The sequence below is a fragment of the Sprattus sprattus genome, assembly GCF_963457725.1.
Source record: "Sprattus sprattus genome assembly, chromosome: 1".
In the NCBI taxonomy this organism is placed as follows: Eukaryota; Metazoa; Chordata; class Actinopteri; order Clupeiformes; family Clupeidae; genus Sprattus; species Sprattus sprattus.
This window is the reverse complement of record NC_137920.1, coordinates 49,849,336-49,859,529: the sequence shown is the minus strand read 5'-3', so window position 1 is coordinate 49,859,529 and position 10,194 is coordinate 49,849,336.

Genomic DNA, 10,194 nt, shown 5'->3' with positions numbered 1-10,194 from the left:
GACCCTCACACAACATTACAAAAAAAACCTCAGCTTGCTACTAACAGCCTTGCACCATTACCACCCTCCATTGAAGCCTCTCACGTGAAGCGGTATGCCAGGGGTTCATTAAAGCCATATGCATGATAACAATCTGTGCAGTGAGGTGATCGCTGTTATCAGTTCACTCCATCTCAAGAGGGCTGCATACAAGCACTTTATAGGACTTTATAGGAGCAGAGGAGCCAAGCTCATGTCGTGCAGTGCACATCGCACTCAACCTTTGAGCAGTTGTTGCCCTCTCTCATTCTGCTTTATCCCCAGTCACCCTATGCTCTCTTGCGCAACTCCTATTGATCTTGAACATGCAAGATAGGGTCTGACTCTGCAAAAGATTAGGCCCTTGACTGTTAGGGGTTTGGGCCGGCTCTGAGCCAGACCAGGGACAGATCTGTTCTTGAGTCCTCACAATGACAGCACATATTTGTTCCAATCCCTCTACCTCAATAATGTAATATTGTATGTGAGAGCAAGTGTGTGTACCCATGTGCGGGCTGTGAGTTTTTACAATTACCTTAGTATACAGTTTATGATTTATCTCTATATGATATTCTCTGGGTGAGTGAGGTCTCTTTAGACCAAGGGTGTAGGTTTGCATATGGTCCATAGGGACTAGTCACGACCAAAGTTTGGGAAAGACACATTTGTCCCCACCAATATTTTGCTAATTTGAATTGCCTGTTAGAAAAAAATATTTTGCACAATGTATTTGCAAACTAATTCATATTATTATCTATACTAGAAGAGTAAACAATACATGACCAAGTTTTCAAATGCGCCCTCGAGCCTTCGAGACCATATACTGCCATTTCACATTGGCTGAAGTGGCAGTCAGAAACACTTGAATCGTGACTTGTAGAAAGAGAGCTGGAAGTAGTCTGACACGGTAAGCTTCTAAATTCGCCAGCAAAATAATAAAGCCTTTTGTCTGGTCTCAGCATTGATATTTTTGACCCATGTGCTTTGCAGATAGGAAAATGCCACCAAAAAAGAAAAGAGCCATCCAAAGTTTTTTCACCACCCAGAGAGTAAGGTTGGTGTGTGTGTTATATTAAGACGTTGATATTAAAGAGACAGAGACCAGCAATCAGAATTACAGCGCTTTATCTTTTGCAGAAGAGGGAGAGTGTCACAACCAAGTATCATGAACAAACTCCAAAAGATGAGCTGGACCTAGCCAGCTTTTATATGAGTACAGACAGAAACATGTTTAATGAGCAGACAAAGGGCGTTATTTTCCAGGGATGTTGGAATGTCGGTTTCATTTCGCTACAAAAGTGTTCTCAGAACATGTCCTTGAAAGAAGAACGATATGATTATCAGTACAAACAGGTGGTATGCCTCAGCAAACAGTAAAAGCAGGCATCTTAAAATAGAATAACAATGCCTCATTACCTCATTGCCGGGGAGTGTCCCTACCAATGCTGAGACCAAACCTACGGCCTTGCTTTAGACTAAACGTCTGACTTTGCAATTTGCTGTGTGAATCTAATCAGGAGGGGAAATGGACACAGGAAGAGCCACAAAAGAGATTATCAGAAGGGAATGCTAAGGATGAGGAGACAACAAGAAAAGGAGGGAGGGACTGAAGGGACTGAGGGAAAGAAATTATGTGTGTGAGTAAATAAATCCTGCGGGACTTCTTCATATTGTTCAAGAACATAGTGGGTAACTGTAAAGGCCTTAATATACTTCTGCATCCTCTCTCCGTCCTCGAAAAAATATGGGCGGGCGGGGGCAGGCGGTTGATTCAGAAAAAAATGAACGTACTGGCCGGGCTTACATACTACTCCGACGGCTATGCGTCCTAAAGCCTTTTCAACCTATTCAACGCCGGACCGCTGGGTGGGGTAACGACTGTTTGTCGAGCCCGTAGCTACCACATAACCTCTTTATTGGAAGTCATTGATTGTTTTTCCTCCCAACTGTCACTGACATGACACGGATGCTGCTTCTGGACCTGTCGGGCAGGTGTCATCACATGGGCCTTGGAGACATGTAGCTCAGTCAACACTACCATGTCTAATGCTATATATTCACTTGAGTAGTCAAATGTATCTCCATCGTGGTGGTCATTTTTTTGTGAAAAACATAGTAGCGATTTATAACAAAGCGATATGCTTATCTTACATACAATACAGAAACTATTATAAAACGATCCAATAAAATGAATACGTTCTTATTTTCTTTGGTATTTTTGTCACATTCATATTTGCAATGATCGCTGGGTAACCTTAACGCTATGACAATGCACTCATTGGCCACGAGACGGTTGCCCTTGTCAAAAAGTGGTAACGTGAATGTGTCACTATGAAAAAAAGCATGCACACTTCGAACAAAATTACCCCCCAAACTCTGAGGACAGGGCCAGAAAAATAAACCCACGGTATTCATCATACATCATACATCATGCAGTGTTATAGTTATATCAGACACACAGCAAGAACATGCATACCTCAACATACAGTTGTGGGACTGCGATTTCAACCACGAATATGTTGATAATGATCCTCTGCCAGGCTCTCACACACGAAAAGTTGATTCCAAAACTCTTGAATTTAAGACAGAGTGGACTGACAAGTAGGCTATGCATTTGTGCTGCTTGTGGGCAGGACAAAACCGATGTGTTTAATCTGCAACGAGACGGTTGCCCTTGTCAAAGGTGTTAGCGTGAAACGTCACTATAAAACAACTCATGCACACTTCGAACAGAAATACCCGTAGAACTATGAAGTAAGGGGCAGAAATATAAACCCACTGCAGTCTTCATACCAATCCACATGCAGTGTTATAGTTATATCAGAAACACAACAAGAGAATGCATACACATACATGCCAATAAACATGATTCTGATTCTGATACCTCAACATACAGTTGTGAGACTGCCTTTTCAACCATGAATATGATGAAAAACACATACAGGAGCACACTCACTTATTATCCTCTGCCTGGACACCTTTAATGCCCAATTTTCAAGAAGACGATCTTAGAGAAATCGTTGTGTGTGTGGTAGTCGTTTATTGTATAAATTCCTCCTCCCGGGAATCCTCACAACAGCGAATGATGGCAACTAACAGACAATGGTTGATGGTGGAGCTGGACTAGTTTGAGTTATAAGCAGAGGACGTGCTTGTAGCGATTTGAGCGACAACTACAACAACAACAGAACAGGAGACAGGTGGTACGTACGTTTACTAGATTTTCCGCTAAATCAAGCGTTAGCGTATTCACAATAACTCTCAAAAGTGTGCTGCTAATGTAGCTAGCCTCGCTGCTAATAAGTACAACGTTGTCGTGCCGATTATGCTCTCACACGCCACCCTCCTTGAGGCAAAAGTAATGTTTGACTCAAATGTCTTTCACTGCCGTTTTATGTAAAGTCAGTCATTCTAAATAGGTTCTACACATACATGAAATACATTTCCTATTTAATAGATGCAAAGTAATGCTGCCAGCATTACTCCGTAGCAAATTACGTTAGATGTCAGTTGAAGCTGGTTGGAGAAGGCACTTTCAACACCGAGCCACCAGCCAAGAGACCAATAGTGGTCAGGAGAAATGTACTTGTCGAGGGTTTATATAAAATACGGTAGCCTAATGCTGCATGCTGTGCAGCTTTGTAGTTTACCAAAGTCGTACTAAAACATTTTGACAGAAAACAGGAAATGTGAGGTCCTGACATGTGTGATTCCGGAAATGATGTTGTTTGGAAATGATGTCGTAAGCTGGCCAATCACAGCCAAGGGGGTCTCCGACTCTCTCCGTCTCTTTAACCCTTCCAAAACGAAGGGGCCCCGTGGGGCACTTGGTGGTATTTTTATTAATAGAATTAAAAATCTCCGCAAGTTTTTGTCCTACAAACATAAAACTAACACCCACAGCAACCTTGAACCTGTTTCTTTTTAAATATACAGTGGTGGCCAAAATTGTTAGAACACTCAGCATATTTAAGAGATCTCAGATGTTTTTGTTGAATTGACGATTAAAATACCCATCAAACAAATGAAATATCTACAAAATGATCTTTATGCTCTATAAACCATATAATAGAGACATTTTAAGTAGATTAAGGTCATTTTCCTTACAAAAAACAAGCTAGGCCTATTTCACTGTCAATATCACACAATCATGTTCCTTCACAGAAGCAGCCAAATTACTTGTATAATCATTGTCAGGTGTGATCCCGGTTGAATTGCTGGTGATGAAAGAGTCTTAGGACACAGCTGTGTAATTATTTTGAATGTACAAGGCCTATCCTGCTCATTAAGTGATTGGTAACACCAGGGTTTTGTCACATAGGCCACACCACCAATTGGTATACATTCAAAGCCTCTAGAAGTTGTCTTGTTACACATGTTGTTCTTTGAACATGGCTAAGGTAAGGAAGGAGCTAACAAGTGAGCAACGGGCTCGAATTAAGGCCCTTTTTGATGCTGGCTGGAGTTACCGCCGCATAGCCAAGGACTTGAGATGCAGTCCAAGCACCATCAAGTACACTATAGACCGCCATGATGCCACCAAATCACACCAGAACCGAAAGGGGAGAGGTAGAAAAAATAAACTTTCTGACAGACAAGTGAAGCATCTGAAAATTCTCAGTCTTAAGGACCGAAGAAAGACCTCACGAGAACTTCGTGATGAGATCAACACCACAATGAATGATGGTGCAACAGTGTCTTCAAGAACTGTGCGACGGAAACTTGGAGAAAAAGGACTTGTTGGCAGGATAGCAGCAAAGAAACCATTGCTGAGAGAGAAAAATAGAGTGAATCGCCTGAAATTTGCAAAAGATCACAAGAAATGGACTAAGGAAGATTGGTCTAAAGTGTTGTGGACTGATGAGTCCAAGTTTGAACAGTTTGGCAACAAGCGTAGAGTGTATGTTCGACGGAGGGTGGGGGAGAGGTATAAAAATGAGTGTCTCTTGCCCACAGTTAAACACGGAGGGGGTAGTGTTATGGTGTGGGGTGCCATTTCAGCCTCAGGAACAGGTGACCTGGTGAAAATTGATGGCATCATGGATAAAAAAGTGTACCACAACATTCTGGTGAGGCACGGAGTACCATCTGGGAGTCGTCTTATTGGGCCTGGATTTATTTTCCAAGAGGACAATGACCCTAAACACTCTTCTCACCTATGCCGGAACTACCTGCGACAAAAGGAATCTGCTGGATCACTGAAAATGATGGCCTGGCCACCTCAAAGTCCGGACCTCAACCCCATCGAGCAAATTTGGGGCGAGTTGGACAATAAACTCGACAGATCCATTATACATTCAAAGGAAAGCCTTTGGCTTGAGTTGCAGAAGGCGTGGGATACAATTAGTGTTGAAGTTCTAAGGAAATATATTGACACTATGCCAGAGAGATGTGCTGCTGTAATTGCTGCAAAAGGTGGACATACCAAATATTAAAGTTAAAAGTGGATAAAAACAGAAAGACTCACTTCATCTGTTATTTGTTTGTGCTCAGAGCAACCATGTGCATGTTTCATGAACATTATGAGTTGAAATTATGTTTTGGAGGCGAAAAAAATGCACATTTATTCAGATTTGTAGGGTGTTCTAACAATTTTGGCCACCACTGTATACAGTTTGAAACTAAAGTTTAAATAATCACTTTGTAAGGAGAGTATAACTTATCCTTTGCACATTTCAGCATCTGAGTGAGGTTTTGACCCTCCCATTAGCAAATTACAACTATTCATATGATAAGGATATGGTAATTCAGTGATCACCATTGGTTCATGATGTGTCAAGAAAACCTGAAGGGGGTAGAGGGCCACAAAGACATTCCAGGGCCATTACGTGCTGGCCATTGTCTTTTGACCAAGGTGTCCCAGAATGTTCACACCTCTCTCATCAATATGCATAGTGGTCTAAGTGAAGAAAAGTGTCACTTTCTATATTACTTATAATAAGTATAGAAACCACACACACTTTTTGAATGCTAAACTCACCTTTTTGGAGCAAACACCTTTGTTTACAAGGCTCAGAGTAAAAAAGAAAACTTCCAAAATATTTACAATGTGTTTTTGTACAAAGTTTGAGCACCTCTAAAACTAGATTTCATTTTAGTGTCTTTATATTTCATTTTAATACAAAACTTTGTTTTACTACAATCCTTTTACTCTCATTGTATTATTGCTGAGTTGTTCTAGAATATAATCATAAATGCCACTTTTGCCTCATGGGTTTTAGTTAGATAAAATATACAAAAATATCAGGCATGGCAAACTACCTAACAGAGTCAAAAAAAGCCCTTGGGGTTGGAAGTGTTAAGAAAAGTTAGAAAAAAGCGTTTGTCTCCGACCAGCTCTCCGACGGGTCGGATGGGCGGCAACACCTGGGTGAAGGTGTTACCAAGGCGTGCCAAGGCGTGCCAAAGTGTCCCTCTACGACCAAATCGGAGAGAATCGTAGAAGTGTAAAAATGCCTTAACACTTATCATGCTTTCTTAATACATGTGTGCTTTATGTATTTCAATGATTAACACTCCATTAGCAATGTTCTTATCTATGCAGACATCCTACCTTAGTTTGCCCTTGGCTTTGTGATGATTCTCTTCCTTTCATAGACATGACACATCAATCAAAAAGACTCAGCTGTAGCAACTGCCTGTCTCTAGGCCAGGTCTGGGCCCCTACCAGGACAGGACAGGTTTCAGCTGATGACAGGAGAGTGATCAAGAGCACTGACTACTACACGTTCATTAGACTGACATCACCATGCCACCATACTGTCATCTAGTGGACAAAGTGATAGTGCCACCTGTTAGAGGCTGCATAGGGTTGTGTGGGGGGATGCTGTGTGTTAGCTGAGTCACAATTAACACAATTATTGGTTCCCCATATGTACTGCTTTGCACACAAACCCAAATCAAATAAAAGTTGTTGCTATTGTTGTTGTTGTGACTGTCTTTGTAGAAGTATCAGTAGTTCTTGATGCTGTTCGTTCGTTTTGTTGAAGTTGTTCTTATAGGCTCCAAGCCGGTCTCGTTCGGCCATTCTGTTCCGTCAGACCAGCTGCCTCTATTCACACAACATCTGAGCCATGGACCATCTGGACTGGAGGACTCTGAAACATAGGTGGTGGGACGAATCCCAAGGACCACAGCCAGCAGCTCTCGGTGGGTGACACAGTAGTTCTTTTATAGTTGACTTAGTGAGCAGATGAAGTAGCAAATAACCTGCTAGGACAGCACTACACCTAGCTGGTTGCGCAGTTCCCAATTTTTGTAAATTGTTGCGTCACACGGCTGGCACAAAAGCAAAGTGAACGAGCACGAGACAAAAATCGCAGCTCCGTCTGGATCACTGCATCTCTATGACCGTTTAATCCACACATATAATACAAGTGATCCAATGTAACTGTCATGTTATATTGCCTAGGCTGTTTCACTGTAGAGCTGGCTGGCTGTTTGCCCTCCTCTTATTGCTGCCTCCAGCACTTAGTCCACAAATTAACACTGGTGATAGTTATTGGTCACACACTGTGCTCTACTGCGGCTCATTTTACTTTCCAGCTGTGTAGATGGTATTTTTCTCTGCACATTTTTCTCTATTGTTTAGAAGACTGCACTGCTGCACACGTGCACCAAGAGCGGGCATAAACGTTTTGGTGCTGTGTTGACATCACCGGTGCCGTGTGCAATGACCAATCCGTTAACCATGTCGGCCTCTTAGCACTGAAGTGACTGAAGTGTCATCAAATTGAGTGTGTAGTTCTATTCGATAAGATACATGAATAGCAAGTCGCTAACTGTCATGAGTCACGTTACTCTATTTGGACATCAGTATTTGGTCAATGTGTAGAGTAGGCCTAATCGTCTTTGTAAATTGCTGTTTGTCATATATTTCTGTGAAGCTGGTTGTTGATGAGGTAATAAACAGTGTTGGTCCTTTGCTCCTCTGGTGTGTCTGATAACAGTAGCCTACATTGGTGTGTGTTAGCATGACCGCTTTAGCCAGCTACATATGATCACTGATCACCTCACCGGCTGTGTTTCTCAAATACTCACTGTCTTGATAACCCAGCTGCATGTACCTTAGAGCAGGGGTCTCCAACGTTTTTCAGGCCAGGGACCCCCAAACTGGTGGCGAGATGAGCAGGGACCCCCTACTATATAAATTGCATAACATTTTGTTTATAATATACTGGGCCTAGTGCCAAATAAACAGAGCTATCCTGTTATTGTGTATTCAATACTAAGCTATTCAAATAATACAAAGGTTCATATTTTCATTAACATTTTTTTTTTTAACATTGAATTTAACCTTACATTTTTGAACAACGAATTTAACTAAACATTTTTTAACATTGAATTAAATCTAACATTTTACAACATGAAAGGTACAGGGTGGCCGTGACACTGCCATTTATAAACATACATCTTGCAAACAACTCTGAGCTTACAATTAATAACAACTTATTCAAATAATTCACAGTTATATGTTTTTATTTCATCATACATAAAAAAGGGACAGTGAATCCTCAAGCATCTGTCGATGGCACACATCCTCCCACATTAGTGAGATGTATTTTCTTTTCAATAACTCCTGAAATATCGACTGACACGATCCAACGGATGACGGAGGAGGAGTCTGGCGCATGGAGTTGTGTTGACAACATAGATGTTGTAGTGAGATTGACAGGTCAACAAACCAATCACACCGCTAGCAAGCTGTTAAGATTGTAGGTAATAGCATGCTAACATTAGGGGCTCATACACCTCGCAAATCCTCTCAGACTTATTTTTCTGTTAAAATTAACGTTTTTTTGACCTTGTACAGTGTCTACTTCTCTTTATTTATTTATTTTAAATCTAAGCAAAAAAATGTCAAACTAACAATTTATAGGTACAAACAAGACCAGCTATGGAGTTTGGTCCGCCATCTTTTATTTTTGATCTTGGTGCTCTTTAGACTTTAGCAGAAACGCGATCTTTGCATGAAAGTTGCTGACTGAACCGGTGCCCAGCTTGAGAGAGCTCCTGTGGGTAGCTGAATGTGTCGATTGGACTGAAAAATAAGTCTTCTCGATCAATTTATATGTTCACTACAATATGTTGGATTTATGTTAATGTGAATTAAAAGGGAATAAATACAATTCTGATTCGGAAGACATTTAAGTTTTGTGGGGAAAAAAATTGGTTGAATTTTTTTTTTTTTTTTTTATATTAAGAGTATGAATGTGAGTCCTGAAATGTTGAAATGACTTACAAGTAGGCCTATCTATGATAAATAAGTTTAGGTTAGATAACATTAGCTGAAGCTCATTGCTTATCTGTTCAGCTGAAAATAAGACTACATCAGCGTCTGTCTTAAAATCCTTCTGGGCTCTTAGTTGTCTCCATCTTTCAAATGCCTCTCCAATGTTTACTTGTATGTTGCCACGTCTCTGGTCATGCAGCTTTTTAGATGGATGCAGAGGTGTTGGGTAGAATTGCTATTATCTCTATTGATCCAGTTTGTTTGTTTACTTCCATGGAGTTTGCATGTGTTCACAGCATTTTAACCCTTTCTCCTAGTTTCCACTTACACCACCAATACAACATATACAAACCTTGAGTCAAGAGGGGATAGGGGTAATGCCATCCCCCTGAAAAAAAATTGGACACAAATGTCTAATCTAACATTCCTTTTGGATTAGATATCATGCATGTTAGTCATTGGCCTATCAATACGTAGACCATACCATACGTAGACCGTAGACACTCTGTCGAGTACGTAGATCATACTTCTTTTAATCTAATTGACCACAGAACATAGCCTGGATTTCATACCATGGCTGAGAAGAGACCAGTGAAGGCGATCATCATCAGGCTGTGACGGCTGTCTGAAATCTTTCTTATTCAGTAAGATAGACATCAAAGTTTTAGATAACCTCTCAGTGTTAGTAACATTCCCCACATTGTCCCACACTTATACTTCTCCACATTTGGTCTGTTTGCATTTGGTCAACCTAATTATCAGCTAGTGTAATTGGTCATAATTATCGAATGATGGAGGACTAATAGATCTAGTCAGAGCTATTGAACTGTAAACCAAAGCATGTTTTAGTCAGCTTTTCCAAAAATGCACACTGTAAGCTAAATGTCTACAGGGTGTTTTGCCTAAAGAGGCAGAATGGCTTGCACCGGCGGCCCTGCCTCTGA